Source organism: Eupeodes corollae, chromosome 1 (genome assembly GCF_945859685.1).
Source record: "Eupeodes corollae chromosome 1, idEupCoro1.1, whole genome shotgun sequence".
Lineage (NCBI taxonomy): Eukaryota > Metazoa > Arthropoda > Insecta > Diptera > Syrphidae > Eupeodes > Eupeodes corollae.
This window is the reverse complement of record NC_079147.1, coordinates 234,269,551-234,290,178: the sequence shown is the minus strand read 5'-3', so window position 1 is coordinate 234,290,178 and position 20,628 is coordinate 234,269,551.

The window sequence follows — 20,628 nt, the reverse complement described above, 5'->3', positions numbered from 1 at the left end:
CCACCAGCGAACCGAAACCTCCAGGACAACGAAATTGATGAGGCTGTTGAGTCCATGGAATCAACCATTACAATTGCACTTGATGCCCAAAAAATCCACACGACAATACCGGACTGTCAAGAGCGAACTACTGGAATGTGTGAACATCATGTTCCGAAACTCTATCCGACACCACAACGACATCTCCTTTAAAAAGAGATTGAGGGAGATAAAATCGGGACCAAATGCCTTCAAGGTAGGAGAAAACCACTGCCGGAAATCATGATGAGCAACAACATCGAGCTAACTTTAACGAATGACAAAGTGGAGCTTTTGCCAAACAATTTGAACAGAGTTTCACTCCAAAACCATCAACGCACCAAGCCTTCCTGAACGAAGTAGAAACCTCCATCCAGTTGATTTAACAGCCAAACATTGAAGTTCAATTTGACGACAACTGCAAAACCGATAAACCAGTTAATACCCATAAATTCTGCAATCCTGAGGAGATAGCTGAGATCATTAACAACTTGAAGCCGAAGAAGTCAACTGGAATGGACGGGATTTCCAACTTTATCCTAAAAAGACTTCCGCAAGTTTTTATGATAAGCTTGACTATTATCATAAGTAACTGCATCAACAACGGCTACTTTCCAAAAAAGTGGAACACAGCCAAAGTAGTGGCAATTTCGAAGAAAGGCAGTACCAATATGATCTCCAACTACAGACCTGTCTCACTCCTCAACAACATCAGCAAAATTCTGATAGAAGTCATTTTAAGGAGACTGAAGAAATTCTGCAACGAGCATAGCATCATCCCCGACATGCAGTTTGGATTCCGACAAGCTCACTTAACGATCCATCCACTTCTAAAGTTTCAGTTCGACGTCACCGCTGATGCTTTTTGGATGTCAAGAAAGCTTTCAACAGCGTATGAATTGAGGCCCTCATCCATAAGTTTCGAATTTTTAATATCCCACAGCCAATAATAAAAATGTTAGTTGTTTTCTTTCTTTTAGAAACTTCTTCGTAAAAATAAATAGTTGCAAGTCAACGATTAGAGACGTAAAGGCTGGAGTCGCCCAAGGATCGAAACGTGGAACATTCCTCTACAGCCCGATGACATCTGACTAGCCAGTGCCAACGGATTGTGAGAACCTGCTGTTTGCGGATGACTCACTCACCTATTCATCTTCCATGTTTCCTACAATCGCAGCCCGAAGAGTAGTAGCACACATAAGCAGACTTTATAAGTACTATCAGAAGTGGGGAATAAGGATAAATACCTCCAAATTGGAACTGGAATGCTTCCGAAGACCCGTCACCAATAACAGCCGCTGTAGATCGGCGGCAGTGGCCCAAAACCTTGTTCTGACGTTCCCGGATGGATCAAGGATTAAAGCCAAGAAGAACGTCAAATACCTGGGAATGCACTTCAATAAGCTGCTGCACTTCAACCCACACTCTAAGGCTGTGATAACAAAAGCCAACATAGCAGCCCATCGAGTTCATCCTCTCTTGAAGAAAAAACTGGATTAAGTAAACCAACTAAACTGTTGATACACAAACAACTGCCAAGACCGGTTATCAGCCAGTTTTCCGATATTGTTCACCATATCAAAAACTGCAATTTAAAATCTTAAAGTCGTCGAGAGGAAGATACTAAGGATATGCACTGATCTACAATTCGACCGTCAACGACAGAAGCACTATAGTAATCGTAGAGTCTACGAAGAAGCTGAAATCATGCCAGTTGACCAGTTTATTGCACAGACAGCAAGGAAGATAATCACCAAAGTCGCTAGCCACCCTAACCAATTAATGAGAAGGATGACCAATTTGGAACGACACTCGGACCCGAGAAACCTTTGTGGTATGGATATCTTGGACAAACTCCCCACTGACGACGACGCACGTCTCCTTCTATGCTGGCCTGGAGTCAGCATACTACCGCAGCTGAACGCCGCCACACCCAACCAACCTCTATCAGGATAACCGGGAAAATTCCATCTCGTTTTACTGTTGCTGTTCCAATTTTGTACTGTTCCTATCACATCATCAAACATTATACTGATGAAAGCAACAGTAAAAAAACAAACTTTTTAAATAGAAACTTCAAAGTGACATTAAGTTTAATAACATAAAATTTACCGAATGCTATAAAATGCTCATCAATAAAACATTTCAGATTCCTCTTGTTTCAAATTTTACAGATGGATTTTACTGACAACTATAACCGGCCCTAACTGATCATTGACAGTTGTGAATAAAAAGAAAATGGAACGTGTTCAGTGAAAAAGTGTAAACAAAAATTGTACAAATCAAAGGAAAGCAATGATAGCTCCATGTACACTTTGTGTAACATGAATAGGGACAAGCTTTTTCAGTTCATTATTTGACAATATTTTTTAAAACCTTAGGTTTTTTGGGGAAATCCAAATGTGGAATGAATTAGGTAAGTATGTATTGCAAAAAATATGTTGGATTAATGTCAAAAGTACCTGTTTTTTTTCGGTCACATAAAATGGGGCAAGATCTTTATTAACCTATTAGCGTGTTTTAAATCAGATTAAAGGATTCTCTGATTGTTTGGGAGCTTAGCTTAGTGGAGGAAATAAGCCAAATTCGAGCTTACTAGGATTTCGGAAAAATCAATCAAATCGTTTTATAGACGGGGAAATTAGAAGTTCAGAGAGGTATGTAAAAACCAAAAAGGAAGAGTTAAAAAAGCCACATTATTTCAGGAAAAGCGGGCGATAGTAAGAGCTGCTTAAAATTCAAGGCTTTCCATGAGTAAAATTAAGTCAAAAGCTTAGGTAAATGCTAGTCTAGTCGACTTTTGCTTGGGAGTAAAACTTACTATCGTGTAGATGCAGGGATGATATATGCTTGACTGTAAACTGAAAGGAGGACGTTCGAATTCTCAACTTGTGAGCAAACGCAAGAAGCTATGGTTTACTTCCTTCCTAAAATTAAATTTTACGATTGATAGTAAACACAGGACTATCGTCCTTCACTTAGGGCCAGGGGTTGACTTACTGATAAAAACTATACAAACCCAATAACTTTCAGTAAATATACAAATCGAATGACTTAGGGTCATCGATATTTAATATAAGTTTAAAAAAGACTGAAGTGGAATTAAAAATCATTTTTAAGAATGATGTACATTGTAGATAAAGCTCGGCTGATTGCATTCCACAAGATGTCGGGCGACCACTTCTAGGGTTATCTTCCCTGGATGTCACTTCATCAAAGGCTAATTTGTCATACCACTGATGATGTGGTACCACGGGACATGGTTAAGCCCACTGGTTAATTCCAGGAACATATGTTGATGTTGAGATAGCCTCCTTGTAAGAGTATCGTAATGGCTGGTGGTTTAACCTATGTGCATACGGTATTGATTTTTATATTACTCAAAAAATCAATATATAGGTGGACAAAGCCAATATCAAAGGTTAACAAAGAGATGAATTTGTTATGTCTTGGTAGCTTATAAAGAGGAACTCACTCAAAGCATTTAGACAAATAAGAGAGAGTAAATCTTTGCGTAAATCCTTTTGGTTAATTTCAAAAACTAAGCGAATATACAATGCAAGTGTAAGAACTTGCCGTCATATTATGGCTAATAGCTAGGTGTTGACGTTGTAAGCAATTATTCTTGTTTGGTATGTGTTGAAGGTAGACCATATACGACACCTATAAATTAAGAACAAAACTACCATTAAATGCTGCACTCAAACGCCAACGTCCAACATCTGGTGGAATCGACCTTGGCACACACCGTCGTCTTTTTCGTAAAACAAAATTAACTTCGACGGTCCTGATGATTATATGTAGGTGCTTTTTCCATTATTAAAGAAAGGAAGAAATCTATCTTGAAAAACGCAGAGCAAAGGAGGCTGTGTAATTGTATGAGGAGCAGTCTTCTGTTACGGAACCGTGGTGCTGAATTTTAAAAGCTCTAAAAGAACGCAATCACTAAAAAATCGATTCTGGAACGAGCTTTTCCGCTGTTTTCTGAATTATTTCGTGGATAATGATGGACTTTCGAACTATAATATGCACCAATACATACCGCACGGACAACAAAAGCCTGGCTTCAGGGGCAATAGGTGAACCTACTAACATGAGCCCCATATTCTCCTGAGCTGAACATCATAGAAAACGTGTAGACATCCCTTTTAAGAAAAGTCAACGTAGAAAGACGGCAATACTAAAAAACCGAAGAGGTTATTGAAGCCACAAAATGATAATGGACCAAAATTTATCTGACAGCACTCTATGAATCCATCCACCATAGCCTACTTTAGTAACTCAGAAATCAGGAGACAGAACCTCTTACTAAAAATTATTTTAATCCACTTAATAAAATCAATATTTACCACAAGACGTGTCGTTATTTTCTTTACTTTAAAGGGTCTTACGGGAAAATTTAGGTCTTGCCCCTTCTTCATGTGATACAAAAATAGTTACCTTTTATGACCTTCTTTGGAAAAACCGCCATAAAACGTGTATTTATAAACTTTTTCCAACATTTTTTTTGCAATAGGAACTTAATACGCAAATGTGGAATGAATGAAGTATTCATATAAATGTGGAATGAAGTATTCATTCCACATTTGCGTTTTTCTAAAAAAAAACTTAGAGGTTTCAAAAATATCATTAAATACAAAAGCAAAAAAGCTTGTCCCTATTCATGTGACACGAAGTGTTACCCAAGAAGAAAAATATTTTAATACCTAATTGTTGTGATAAAATCGTCCCTTAATGTTAAAGGAAATATAAAAAGCACTAAAGTTTTATAAATTTTACTTACCAACAAAATTAAATCTGCCCAATTTATCGGGATGTTTCTTTTCAATTAAATGAGAAATTCACTGCACTTCACTTCACACTATTTATCACAATAAGTCTAATTTGTAATTTTAAATTATAACAAGGAATTAAACGGTAGAAATATAATAAATGCCGAAAAAGCCAAAGATTACTAATAAGGGATATGATGATACAGTTTTTTCTATTTAATCTATTTTTAATATATTTTTGTAATTTTTGTGTTATGATCAATTCGTTTCTCCGATAAAATCAAAACTAAACTGCTCAGATTCGATCAAGGTTCGATAACATTGGTTTTTAAGGGGAGAACCCACTACGCAACTTAGTTGCCGGAAACTTAAAATGGATTGTGGAATTTATAAGTTTCCTTATTATATTATGTAATTGTGTTCTTTTTTAATTTGTGTTTAATTTGTTTAGATTTAATGTAAGTTTAATTTAAAATTACATCAGTTTTAATGCAAGCCCTTAAACGTTACGGAGATGGGAAAAATTGACACTTTAGGATGAGACTTTCTACAGAACCATTACAGAGCATTGCAGTGATAGGTGCATTTGAACCTAAGAAAACTTCTTAAACGGGAAAAATCTTTTCTTGGTAATTTTTTCAACAATTACTTTTTTCAGTTCAGGTAAATATTTAAAAATGATTTGTAGAATGTCGATTGCACTTTATGTGTAATCAGCATAGAAATAGATCTGGTGAATGTATCAAATTCTCTAGAAATTATCTTTTTCAGCTGAAGGGGTTAAAGTGGTATTCTTTTCTGTCCTTTTATAAGCGTTCAAAGGTGGGCAACTAGCGGACGATTACCCTTTGGGCTGTCGTCTACTCCTTAAGATGGAATGGTGAAAATCTATCCATAGTGTAGTAAGATTTTACACGAATAACAAAAACAATATGAATACCTATCACCGATAAAAGTTAGAGTAGAATCTCAATATGGATGGGTTTTTGACATTTATACGAGTCTCGATGGATTTTATGTCATTTCGTTTTTAAATGTTGGTACGATTGATATTGCATTTGTATTTCGATGGATGTGTTTGTCCAGTATTTGTGCATTAGTTCATCACAGACCATAAACAGACCATAATGGCATAATGCATTATCAGTAAAACCAACTCCTCCATACAGGTTTTTCTTTACAAATTTTTACTCGACTCCGATCCCCAACGAGATTCGAGTAGAATCAAGCTCATTTCAACTCGATTCAAGTATATGAAGAATTGAGGCGAGCTTCAAGCTCGCTTCAACACCACATGTTAATGTAATAGTCTACGAACAAACCCCCTTTTTTAAGCAATTGTTAAATGGCCTTTTATATAGAATCTTACCATTTCTGTTTGAAAATTGTCCATTTTATTAGTTTTAGTTAGTTTTTTTTTTGCTAAGTAAATTTTAACTTTTGTTTTTCACAAAACTTTCTTCTATTTGTGTATGTTTTTTTTTAAATTATTATTCTGACAGATCTTCTTTCAGTTGTACCAATTTATACAAAAATTTTGCTACTGCGGATCGTTTTGTTGGCAATATCTTACTGTGCCATATATGGAATTTCATAAAAAACACACTTATTATTGCAGCAGAAGTGAAATATATGTTTTCAACAACATCTTTTAGTTACTTGTGGCTGCGACAGCGAATATATATATTTGTACTTTTTTTTTGGTCTTCAGGCTCTCGGGAGCTTTAAAGTTTTTAGGAGTTAGAAAAAGAAGAAAATTGAAAGGATCTCCAATAAGTCATAGTTACACCCGCGAAAAAGAAAAAAATATGAACCGACGCAACAAATAACGCAGAAAATAAAGAACCTGTAAAATTGTATGTTTAAGTTCTTTGCTAAAACAAAGGCGAATAAAGAAATATTTACATTGGATATTTTAAGTTGATTTTAGTCGACATGAAATAAATAATGCCTGATGCAGGCATTTGTAAAGGTTAAAGATTTACATGGACAATTGGCACCCTATTTACTTTACGACTTTTAGAGAGAAGTCAGTTTCGTTCACCTTTGTATATATTTAAAAAGGACTTGCAGGGCTTAATAGCTTGAGATCACTATAGGATTTGGGGTGGGTGCGAGATTGGGTATATGCAAATACTTTTAGCATTTGAGCACTAAAATCAAAGAAATCCTCAACAAAAAAAATCAAGTATGGCAACACTTAATAAAAACAGGGAAGAAATGTCAAAATCAAAATGTGAACTTTGAAAATTAATTAAAAATGGAAATACATTTTCCCTCGCCCTTAAATTGCTATGCTCATTATTTGTTTGCACATATCTATGAAATAAAGAACCGCGTGTCGAAATTCGTGCTGTGGTAATGGAAAGTTGAGCCTAATAACAAAAAAGAGGCTGGGATGCGAACCGCACTGATATCTTTCCATTCCGTCTGTCGATTTGTCTTGCTTAAAAAATTGTCTATATGTACTTGTATCAATTTTTAAAAAATTTGGGGATTATTTTTTGTAAATTTTATTTTTTAGGAAAAAACGGACTGTTGGATTTTTATGTAAAAATTACTGAATTTCGAAAACAATATTTTCTATAAAATAAAATAAGTTTAAAGCCAATATTTTTAAATTTTGAAAAGCTATTTGAGTCGAAAATCATTTTTTACCAACTTTTTTTTAATTTTTTTTTTGGTTTTGAATTTTTTGTAAAAAAACTGTCAATTCGATTTTTTTCAAAATTTTATCAGATGTCAAAAACATTATTCTTCGTTGCACAAAATTGTTTTTTTGATTTATAAAAAAAGCGGTTAAATGATTTTTTTCAAAAAATATATGTACTTCTTTGATATCACGTTACAATATATTTTATTAAATTTAATTCAAGTCTCTAGCGTTTTTGGTTCGTAAGATATTTAGGGTTTACCAAAATTTTCACCATTTTTCAAACTGCTTTGGTAAAAAGCCACAAACGCAATTTTCTTGAGAGCCCTTTCTGCATCTTTCGGCCTTATTATCTTCAGCTACGGACGTACGAACGTACGTACACACGCACGCACCGACATCTTTCTAAAAATTTTTATTTCGACTCTAGGGCCCTTGAAACGTCGAGAAATGTCAAGATTTTCAATTTGACAAATCGGACCCATTACAATAACTTCCTATGGGAAGCCAAAAAAAAAAAAAAACAATAAAATACGATCTTTTTGATAGTGGCCAATCCTTTTAGTTTTATTGACATATGAATTAATTTAAATACTCTGCTTTTTCGTATTCTATTGTTGCCTCTAAGGGTAAATAGGGTCTTGAGGCGGACATTTTAAAAAAGAGATTTTTGAGATCCCAGAATACGATTTAGCATGCTCGAACGCAAAGGAGGAGACCGATACTGAAATCTAAATGTGATCTTAAAGTACGTAGTCCTCAAACTAACAAGTTGGGGTATTTAAAAAAGACTTACATATGTACAAAGCACAATATTGAACATTCCATTCCTTATTTACTTAATGAGCTTTGCCAAACCAAAATTTTCGAAAAACGTTATTTTTAATTTTAACTGCACCTCTAGAACCTCAAAAATGTAGTCTTAACAAATGTTTGGCCAAGAAAAGCCTTAAAGTGCTCAATTTTTGGATTTAAGTACGAGTGATAAAATTGTTGCAAAAACATTTATGAGTTGCTACCACTAACCATACGTTGTACATTTTTTAACTGCATTATTATTTTGTTATTAACAACTCCTGACAATCTAATTATTAGTTGTGATTAACAAAATGCATTAAATTGTTTCTATTACAACCGTAATTTTAATTTAAATCGGTAGAAATCGTTCTTTTTCTATGATCTCGATTTACTTTGTACTATTTCAGAAGAGAAAAAAACGTCACCAATTTCAATTTCAGAATTGTGGTGACCTAAAATGACCCCCTAAAATGATGTTTATGCACCATGACACTCGGATTTCGTTTTAGGGAAAGCAAATGTGAAGCGCATGCACAAAGTCCTTAAAAGCTTTATCAGCCATGTAAACATGTCCCCAAACCCAGTATTTTATTAATACTGGTTTAAGCGGGAGTAAAATGGGTGAAATGTAACTAACTTCGCTCTCAAAGTAGTCAATTAAACGGGGTGCCATCGTCCGAGTCAATCTATAACTCTTACAGGTTGCCTACACTGGGAGTAATTCATTGCATTCCGACAAGAATTAACCTAAAATATCCAATGGGGGCTTGTCTGGGTTGTCATCCCAAGTTATGATTCGATTCATTGGCTTCAATTTTTGCATTGGAATTTTGTTTTAAGAGAATACTTTAGCAAACAATTTGACAGATGCTATCTTTTCTGTGTTACTAGTTATGTCACTTCTTAAATTATTTTCTTAGTGGGTGTTATTATGACTTATTGGAGTCATGCTTTCATTTTTAAAAGTATGGGCTCTTCTAACTCTGGAATATTGTCTTGCTTTTCCAAATAGATTAATTTTTTTTTTTCATTGAAGACTTCTTTTCTTTTAAAGTGTTGTTTTATCTCTTTAAACAAATTAAACCACAAACAAAAATAAATAAAAGTCATAAAATAAGACAAACTTTTAATGTAAGTAGGGTTAGAAATAAGTAAGTTTAAGAAATTAGTTTTTAGTTTCGCATTAAACTTATACTTTTGCACACGAGAGCTGAGCTTAAAATAGTTATTTTTTAATTGGAAAGATTTATACCGATTAAGAAGTTTCATCCCAAAGTTTCAAATTATTGAATGTCCCAAAATGTTTAAGGCCGTCATTGTGAGTTAGAATATTTTTTTTTAAATAAACTAATATTATAACTAAATACATTAAATAACATTGAAAACAGAACACTACGTAGTGTTTATCTGAAGGTGTGTTATATATGTGAGAAAACTTATGGCACAACTGCATAATATAACAAGGAAACTTTCACAAGCAATTTTAAGTTTCCGGCAACTAAGTTGCGTAGTGGGTCCTCCCCTTAAAAACCAATGGTATCGAACCTTGAGTGAATCCGAGTAGTTTAGTTTTGATTTTATCGGAGATACGAAGTGATCATAATATAAAAGTACAAAAATAAATTAAAAAAAAGGATAAATAGAAAAGATTGTGTCATCATATTCCTTATTAGTAATCTTGGGTCATTTTGGCATTTGCGTACATATATTTCTATCGGTAAATTTCTTGTTATAATTTAAAATTTAATTTGTGTTGATAAATAGTGTAAAGTGTAGTACAGTGACTTTCTCATTTGATTGAAAAGAGACATCCCGATAAATGGAGCAGTTTTAATTTTGTTGGTAAGCAAAAATCACAAAACTTTAGTACTTTTTTTATTTTCCTTAACACTGAATGATGATTTTATGACAACAATAAAATAATTATAATATTATCCTTCCAGTTATGTTTATGTAGCTATCAATATTTCAAATTCAGTTGTTTAATTTTTGTTTACACTTTTTCACTGAAACGGGATGGAAAGTTATCAGTGTGGGTCGCATCCCAGCAATATGGTTTTAGTTTGTTCCATCATCGTCAAAGTCAATTCACCGAAGTAATTGCATCTTTTGTCTCTGAAGATAGGACATACTGCTAAAAGGTGAAAAGTGTCTTCTTTTGCTCTCATATTGCATATTATGCATAGAGTTTTTCTTTATTTATGTATGTTGAACCATTTAAATTAAGCATATCACACCTAGCTCTGCAAATTAAAGGTATCGATTGGATGTTGTTGCAGTTTAGGCTAAAGGTAAACCTGTTTCTAGCGTTAGAACGTAATTTGGCGTATTTATCGGCAGGCTGAAGTGTTTTTTTTTTTAAATATCGTAGCAGTTTTTCAACTTCTTCATATGAACGGTAACACCAAGTTTGGCAACTAAAGCACATTGGGCGAAGGTCTTAATTTCATTGTTCCCGACTATATCTTTCCAGGAAGAATTTATAAGCTTTTTAGCGGAAACCAGTTTTTTCTCAAGGTGGAAAGAAAACTTCTTGTTTGATTGCAGTATAACCCCAAGGTATTTGTATTGTGTGACTGTTTCAATTGATTCACCATCTAGAAACCTTTTGCGCGTTTCCTAATTTTGTTTGCTTGTTTCGAATGATCCTAATTTTTGATTTTTCTAAGTTAATTGCAAGCCTCCAGGTTTTACAATAAGTATTGAGGTTATTGATCAAAAGTTGAAGACCCTGTAGAGATTCAGCAAACAGAACGATGTCGTCAGCATAAAGAAGCACTTTAATTCTTATTTCTGCAACGCGTTCTTCGAGCTCCTAGACAAAACATATGAGCAGTGCCCTAGCTACGACATTAAAATAGTCCTGGGCGACTTTATTGACCAGCTAGGAAGGGAAGTCATCTTTGGTGGAATAATCGGGATGAACAGCCTGCACGACAACACTTCCGACAACGGATTCAGGCTCATAGATTTTGCTGCGGGGCTAAACGTCAAGGTAGCCAGTAAGCGTTTTCCACACCACAACATCCCCAAAGGAACTTGGACTTCTCCAGATCAATCTACCGTCAACCAGATTGACCATATTGCGATCGACGCCAGACACGCTTCCAGCATCATGGATGTACGAACTTTCCGAGGAGCTAACATCGACTCGGACCACTGCCTCGTTGTAGCCAAGATAGCACTTCGGATTTCCAGACCGAAGGCAAAACAGGGAGGTGCAACGTCGAATGGATAGAATCGCCAAATCCTTTTCCGACCGAGTTACAAGTAACGTCTCTCAAAGTTCTCTGTCGCAACACAATGTATCGAAAACCAGTGCCAAGATGCAATCAGAGAAGAGTCTCAAGAAGCCAGCAACAAGGAATCCCTGGTTTGATGAGGAATGTCAGCAGGCAAATGCAGCCAAACAACAAGCACACGAAGCGGCGGCGCTGCATAAAACGACGAGAGCTACTCATGAGCTCTATGAGCAGCAGAGGCGAGAGGAACGCCGACTTCTCAGAAGGAAAAAGAGAGGGCATAAGAAGCGTGCGGTCGAAGATGTTGAGAGGTTTAAAAGCAGGAATGAAGTTCGAAAGTTTTATGAACAGGTGAAACGAAATTCACAGGTACATAAACCTAGAACCGAAGGCTGCAAAGGCGAAAGTGTAAACATCATAGTGGAACCGCAGTCAATGCTGAGGATATGGAAGGACCACTTCTGCAGACTGTATAACGGCGACGACGAACCGAATTTTGGCGTCAAGCAGGATGATCCATTCAACATAGACGACGAAAGCCAACAATCCCGTATCTGTAAGATATAGTCGGAAGAAAGCATGTCCGATGAATGGAACCTCAGTATTGTTTGCCCGATCCTAAAAAAAGGAGACCCTCTTAACTGCACCAACTATAAAGGAATCAGTCTACTTAACATCGCCTATAAAATCTCCTCTGTCGTAATATGTGAACGTCTTAAGCCCATCGTCAACAACCTGATAGATCCTTATTAGTGTGATTTTAGACAAGGAAATTCCACAGTTGATCAAATATTCACATTACGGCAGATTCTGGAAAAAACCCAAGAACACCAAATCGACACCCACTATCTTTCCGTCGATTTCAAGGCCGCATATGACAGTATCTACAAGGATGAGCTGTATAGAGCCATGTCTAGTTTTGGCATCCCTGTCAAACTCTTCCGTTTGTGCAGGATGACCATGGAGAATTCACGCTGCTCCATAAAGGTTGGAAACAACTTAACAGAACCTTTTGATGTCAAAAAAGGTTATAGACAAGGTGATGCGCTGTCATGCGATGTTAAAAAACATCGTGATTGAAAGAATAGTGCAGAACTCACACGTCAACACTAGAAGCACAATCTTTCAAAAGTCTGTCCAATTACTGGCATATGCTGATGACATTGACATAATCGGAAGAACTCAGCGTGATGTCAATGGGGCTTTTGTGAGTATTGAGGCAGAAGCGTCAAAAATGGGTTTAACGGTTAATGAGGTCAAAACAAAGTACATGCTGTCGAAAATGGAAGGTCTTACAACAGTGACGTCTTGGTCAAAACGGCACCATCGACAGACGTTACTTTGAGGTAGTCAAGGACTTCGTCTACCTAGGCTCCGCTGCAAACGCAGAAAACAACAATAGTGCTGAGATCAAACGCAGAATAACTCTTTGTAACCGCTGTTTCTTTCTACTAAGAAAGCAATTGAGTGGTAAAGTCCTCTCTCGAGGGAAAAAAATGTGTTGCTATATAAGACCCTTATCATCCCCGTCCTGCTATCCGGTGCAGAAGTATGGACTAAGACAAAAGTGGATGAAAGCACCTTGGGTCGCTTCGAGAGAAAAGTTCTTCGTGTCATCTACGGTCCCGTATGCATCGAAGGAGAGTGGAGGAAACGATGGAACGACGAGCTGAACGGGCTGTACAGAGACGTAGATTTAGCCAGAAGGGTAAAAGTTCAACGACTAAGATGGCTGGGCCAGGTAGAGCGCAAGGAAACTAATGCTCCGGCCCGGAAGAGGAAGACCGCGGATTAAGTGGCGCGCATAAGTGGAAGGTGACCTCACCCAACTTGCAGCGCGAAACTGGAGACATCTAGTTAGGGACGGAGCTAGATGGAGAAGTTTGTTGTGTGAGGCCCTAGTTCACACAGGACTGTAGCGCCACCTTAAGTAAGTAAGTAAACGCTACAACATCTTTAAACTCCTCAAGCACCATACCGGTTCTAAAGGAGTTTAAAGGAAAACTAAATAGATTATAAAAATTAGTTTAATTATACAAAATAAGGCGGGAACTTAAGTTCAAAAAAAGCTGATCAATTTATTTGTTTTTCATAATTTAAGAAAAAACCTTACGTTGGGCCTTAAAAGGAACCCCTGCTCCAAATAAGTGCTATACGTTTTTTTTTTCTCAGACAATGTTGAATTTCTTCCTGAAAAAAGTAAAACTTAAGCAAAACAGACAAATTTTATGATACATATTGTTTAATATATTTCAAGGAGAGTTTTAAAATGTCTTCTTGACAAAATAGTACTTAAAAAAACTTAAAACTAAAAATTAACACAAATATAAATTCAAATTGAAAAATCAGCCTTTAAAGTAAATCAGTTAATTTTGTAATAAAATTAAAAATAAAAACTTAACATCCACCTAGACATTCAAAAGCCCCGTCCGCTTTAGTCAATACGACGCATAGTTCATGATACCAAGCGCCGAAAGCCTGGCGTTGCCTCATGTCTTCCGTCCTACATAATCTACTTTACAGGCGTGATAATACCACGCTCCTGTCCCTGGTTTGGGTTCAGAAGCTATATCCAGTTCCTTTTGCTTCTCTCCGAAAAAATATTTCCTAACTTCCTGGCCTTTTAAGTTCAAGGCCTTTTTTCGATTTGCCATTCGACTTACCTTAGTTTTAGGTGTGGGAAGCAGTTTTTGAAATGGAGGTTTTTCATCTGATTTTTTATGCTCCGCTTCCTCTAAAGTTAGTTTGTTAATTTTTGGCGCAGACTTTAAACTCGATGTTTGAGCTACTAATGTTGAGAGTGCAGCATTGTCAGAGTCATCATCCGAGTTGTAGGGGTCTGGTATAATGTGAGGCTGCTGCGTTTGTTTACCAGATGTGCATAGAACACTTTTTTCTAAATTTGTTGGGCATTGTAACCCGGAGAGAGCTGATGGAGCTGGAATCACTTCTGGATCAAAAGTATACAATCCTGTTGCTCTAAACCCCGAAGTAATGTTGTCATATGTCATGAATTTTGACCAAAAACTTTACGATATAACATTGAAGCTTGTTTTATTAAGTTTCCTTTCTGCAAACTTCGAAGTAAACTTCAATACTTCTTGATCCCAGTGATGCTCGAAATATCGGTACACGGCTTTATCCAGAGGTTGAAGCTCGTTTGTGGTGTATGATGGAAGACAAAAGAGCGTTATTTCATGTTTTTCTGCTTCCTCTACAATAGTGTAATTCAAATGACAAGTAGCTCGGTCAAAAACTAAAAGTCAAGGTCCGGCAGCTTTGAACTTGTTAACGCAGCCTACAACAGTTTTTTTTTTGACAGGAGGAAATCTTCAAAAGACACTTGGCATTATTCGACACCAAGTAGTGTGGGACTCTTAACCACTAAAACCACCTCTTCATCAGGACCAATCTTGAAGGATCGACTTCCGATTTTTCTTTCTTAATTTTGTACAATCACTTTGGGGGAAGTTTAAACTTTTAATACTTTCCCATATTTTTTTTTAGACAATAAGCTCACGAGTCTTGGTTCTTCTCAATCTCCGAACATGGTGTCTTATATTCAAGACGAACTCCATTTCAGAATTAGTATGACTTTGCAGTCTCTGGTTGTGCGTATTTTTTAACAATTTCTGTAATCATTTCTATTTGTAAGTCACGATGTAGATCGGTATTTCATATGTACCAAGGTGCATTAACTATAAGGACTTTGTTTTGGAATTTTTGGATGATTTTGGTATTTGTACAGCCCTATAATTGGATTCTATAGGTCCAAACAGTACTTGATTATAATACAGCAATATTTTGTTTTGGATTGATAAATCAGCGTTGTTACCAAGTGACCAGTACTTTTTTTCTATATTTCAAGTTTAGTTCTTGTCTTTTCTTTTTGATGTGCTCTTTCCACTTAAGCTTTGCATCCAAAGTCATTCCGAGGTATTTGGCCGTATTGGCGTAAGGTACAGCTTGATTATTAATGATTATTGGAATATTGTTTATCTTTTTATTTGTAAAGTTTATATGTGAAGATTTTGTTTCATTGAGTTTGATACGCCATTTTGTAGTTTTACTGCTGCCTTAGAGACACATTTGTCGGGTATCAAAATTGCGATATCATCTGCAAAAGTAGCCATTATAGTGTGATTACCAACTGGAATATCCCTTGTGTATAGTAAATACAGGGTAGGACCTAGGACACTTCCTTGTGGTACACCGGCTTCTATTTTCTTCAATTCCGAGTATTTTTGATCGAACCTTACTCTAAACAATCGGTCTGAGATGTACGATTTTAATATTTCAAAGTACTGCCTGGGAAGATCCCTTGCAGTTTGTACTCAAGTCCCTCATGCCAAACCTTGTCAAAAGCTTGAGCAACATCTAAGAAAATAGCTGAACATACTTGTTTTTCTTCTAATGCTTTTTCTATTACATCCGATATTCTAGGAACTTGGTCTATCGTGGAATGTTTATTTCTAAAGCCAAACTGATGGTTTGGGAATAACCTTCTTTCTTCTTTGATTTTGCTTAGTCTCTTCAGAAGCAGTTTTTCAAAAACTTTTGCCATAATTGGTATAAGCGATATTGGTCTGTAAGCCGTCACTTCAATAGGTGGTTTTACTTCCTTTGGTATGACAATTGCTTCAGCAATTTTCCAATGGTGTATGTCCGTTGCTTAAGGCATGCATTTATTATATATTGGAGTTTTATGGAGGCTTTCAATGGCATTTCTTTCATAACCTGAGCAGTAATTAGATCGTAACCTGGTGATTTTTTATTTGGTAGTTGATGTAAACACATACTTTACATTCGCAAGATGTTCAGCGAAAAGGTTAGCTTTTCCTTTCGGGTTACCGATCCATTTCCCATCTTGAGATTTCAAGGGCGAGTTTTGTAACTGTGGTCTTTTCAGGCGCTTGGCTGCTTTCCAAAGCGAAAAATCGGTTGAAGCATCAGTCGTTAAATTCCTTAGGAATGTACTGAGTTAATCATTTTTGAATTTGTAAATTTGTTTTTTAAAGATTGTTGCTTATACGGTTAAACGTTGTTTTATCATGTTTTTATGGTAACATGAATAGTTTTCTATTACATTATCTAGACTTTGCCCATTGGAGAAATGAGTTTCGGACACCAGGCAAATATCGATATGTTCTAGATCTAAACAGATTTTTAATTCGGATGAATGTAGTATAAGACCGTTTGCATTCCATGTAGCGATTTTAAGTGTTCTGTCCATCATTGTTTTTTGAGACCGACTTTTTCGCTTAGCAGTTTGATATTCAAATCCTGTTTATCAATTCTTTTAAGAATAAGTTGTAGCATTTCTTTTATGGAAGTGTCTTCATTCTTCCGCACATTTTTAACAATCTGAGAATAGGCTTTCTTTTCATCGCTTTACTTTGCACAGCCTTTTTAGGCGGTTCCTTCTTAGTATTGTTTTTTTTTAGCAGTTAAATCGTTATTTACTGTGTTTCTGGGTTTGTCTCTAGCAGATGTATTTTTGCTTCTGAACTCTTGGAATTTTTTGGCAACTGGGCAGCCTCTATTGCTTGCCGGGTGATTACCCTTGCAGTTCACACATTTTGCTTTCTGATCTTTGCTCATAAGACAATTTTTAGTTGCATGTTTTACTTCGCACTTTACACAAGCAAACTCTCGGTTGCAGTATTTTTGGGTATGACCAAAAGCTTGGCAACGTTTGCACTGCAGAACAACTTTAGATTTTCGGAGTGGTTCAATTTTAACAGCTATGCCCAAGATTGATCTTACTTTATAAATCTCCTCGAGACTTTGTTTGCAGTCAAAAGTAAGCATGAATTAGGGCAGTAACCTCTTACTTGTCATCAATTCTCCAGAGAAGTTTTTAATTGTCAAATTCTTAAATAGATTGACTGCATCAAGGGCTTGGAAGCCTTTTTGTACAAGATCTTCTACTATTTCATCGGGAGAGCAGGAGAAATGAAGAGCCTACAACGGTGACACTTTCCGTATGTTCGTTTGATATTTGATGCACTCTTTTTGACCCTTTAAGAGCCAAGACGTTTTTTTGTGATTCAAATTTATTCTACAGCCTTTTGCATCGATATTGTAGATGTACTGGGGTCTGTACTTTATGCTTAATCTGTCTAGCAGGACCTCTAGCTGTGTGAAGTGGTCAGCCACGATTTTTTTATTTAGTTTTCCTTTTTAATCGACAACTCTGGGTTCTTCTTCATAAACAAGTTCATCCACCTTCTTCCTGCCAGAATTCTGAGCCTGCTGAAACTGTTGGCGATGTTGTTGGCCTCACAAAATACTGCGACTTGATGCCTTACTACTTTCTGTGTAAACAGCATACCAACTTGAGCCAATCTCACAACTCTGTTGCACAAGTGAATGAGTGTAGCCGACCCAATTTTTTTATTGAACCGCTCTTTATGTGGTTCATGAGGGTCCTTCTAGGTACACTAAAGCTCGCCTAGGCTTCACGTTGTGACAATAACCCTCTTCTTACAGATTGTATTCCATTTTCCATTTCGGTTTCGCTTCAGCTTGTCCGTTTATTTCGCTGTGCTATTTTTGCTGAAAATAAGTGCAAAAAATAGAATGAAAATTTGTATAACCTCACTCAAGACTTTGATGGGCCTTAATAAAATACTATAAAGGTACGCGGCGCCCGGCCGTACTATCAATTCCAAAAAAACTTCTTTAAGGCTCAAAAAAACGAAATACAATAAAAGTAGGGCTAAGTCCGAAAAAGAAACTATTTTTTGTATGACTTAAAGGTCTTAATATTTAAAACATGTACTATTGAAACCCCTAACTAACTGTAGAAAAAAAGAATCAGAAGGAAATTCTTGCTGCAGTAATGAAAAGTCGCCCCTGTTGTTATTTTAAACACTCGTTCCCGAAGTTTCGATCCAAATTCCGTCTTAAGGTTCCTTCCTTTATTCAAATAAAAGTTCCTCAATCCGACTTAAAGCTGACAATTGACATCCTCAGCACGACCGCGCACACAAAAAACATGAATAATCTCACTATCGAACTTTGTTTTTCTCACCATGACTCCGTGGGCGACTCAAGAGTCAAAGCATCAAGAGAATAATAAAACCAATATAGCGTGTTTTTTTGGTCTTTTTTCACTCACAAGCTTCTCTAAGGTTTGACATAGAAAACGAAATCTACAAGCCAAACAAAGTGCCCAACTACCCTGCAACGTCGCGTCACCATCCGTCGTCATTGGCGTCGTCGGTCGTCGTCGTGTTCACTTTATGGCAAAGCTATACCATCGTCATTGTCATCATCCTGTTCCCCAAACCCCAACTTACTGCCGATCGATGATGGTGGAGCCGGAGCATGAGCGGTTTTCAGATTTGCGATGCCTCTTTGCTGTGCAAATCGAGTATTCCGCACCAACTTCGCACCAATCCGAAACCAAAACAAAGAATTATTATTTTTATTATTGAAGGCAAGCGAATCATGCATTATTAATGTGCCGACTGCAGCTCAGGCAACCTATAGTAAACTCCTGGCTCCGAACAGGTCGTCCTCTTCGGGGGGGTAGAAGTACGCTGCGCTGCGCTTCGCTTTGCTGTATTGCTGTTGAGCTACTCTGTTTTATGCTGCGCAGTGCGCTGCGCATGCCTACAAGCCTTACCACAAAAGCAATCCAACAACCGGTGTTGTGGTGGTTCAGCAGGCAGCAGGCAACAGCAGCAGAAGCATCAACAGCAATAGCTTTTAATGTAGCTAGTTCCACAACTGACCTAGTTTCCTCGACGACGACTACCACGACAGCGACTACTAAGACGAACGACGCCGCCGATGCACGTTCAGGCATCGCAAGTAAATCTTGTTCCACCACTCGAACGTGCTCTATGCAAACCCAGGCATATCAATATACTCGTAGCTAGATACACCTAGATATGGAGATTTGCCCACTCTCGGTTTCGTTTGGTACACAAGTCCGTCTCGCTCTTTTAGTCTACGTTTACGTGGTGTGTTATCGAATTCTATCCGAAAACTAGCCGCAAATACGAAGATACAGATATATCTGCATCGATAGATACTAAAAGACCCAACATATGGATACGGAACGGCGGAGCAGTGGTGGATGGAGCAGCGCAGGGTGAGAAGATTGGAGTTAAACCAGAAAAAGACTTAGCATAGACAATGGCAGCCATCTAGTGTGCCATCCGTTGCAGAAAGTCTAAGTCTAACGTCTAAGTCAGCAAGAAGCAGGCTTCACAGATCGACGACCTAAGTCACCGCCGCGGTACGGCAGAGTTGTGCATTGTGCAATCTCAAGAATTTTCCATTGTGGCAGTTTCTTAGGCGACTGTGCTTCTGATGGTGTGATGGATGCGAAAGCGAACGTGAGGAGAGAGCAATGTGATACAATAAACTCAAACTAGAGCACTGAACCCAGGTGAACCGGCTACATGAAAAGTATCTAGTTTGGAGCTCAGCTAAACTACCTTCCGGGCGGGCGGTGCGGTGGAGGTGGTGTTGGTGTTGTCGGTGTCGGGTGAACAGTGAGCCTGCAGTTCTCAATGAATTTCGGTTCCACCTCACTTCCTGTCATCCACAGAGAAAATCACATACGTGATGGATTTTGGTGGTTTTATGGATGTGACCTGGTGCCCAGATTTCTGGAAGTTCTTTTCTCTATCGCTCTTTGCATCGCACCGTTAAAGTTCATCAAGTCAAGAATAAAGGGTTTATCTTCTAAAGTCATAAACAAAATTAAGAATACTTCGGGCAATGCCCTTAGTGCTGAAAATCAAATTTGATATAAGCCGCCACCACCGAACCCGGACCGACGACAAAGAGCTTGATCGTAAAGAACGAAAGAAAAGAGCAAGAACCTTTTAAGTAGACCGGTCCGTGTGGTATAGTCGTCGTCGTTGTCGGTGGGCTGTTCGTTATGGGGTTTTATATTAAATTCTTAAGACTATATGGCATAGGAAAGGTAGTTAAAAGCTTTACAGAGTGCACTGAACATGTTGCCAGAGGCGGCGGCGGAGGTTCGGAACTTAAGCGTTGACTTTTGAGGGTCAGTCCGCAGATCATGGAAACCAAGATGACTGACGACGACGATGATGACGCCAAACGTATACGAATATCAACTGTGACTGGGAAGATTTTTCGTTTGTCTTTGAAGATGACA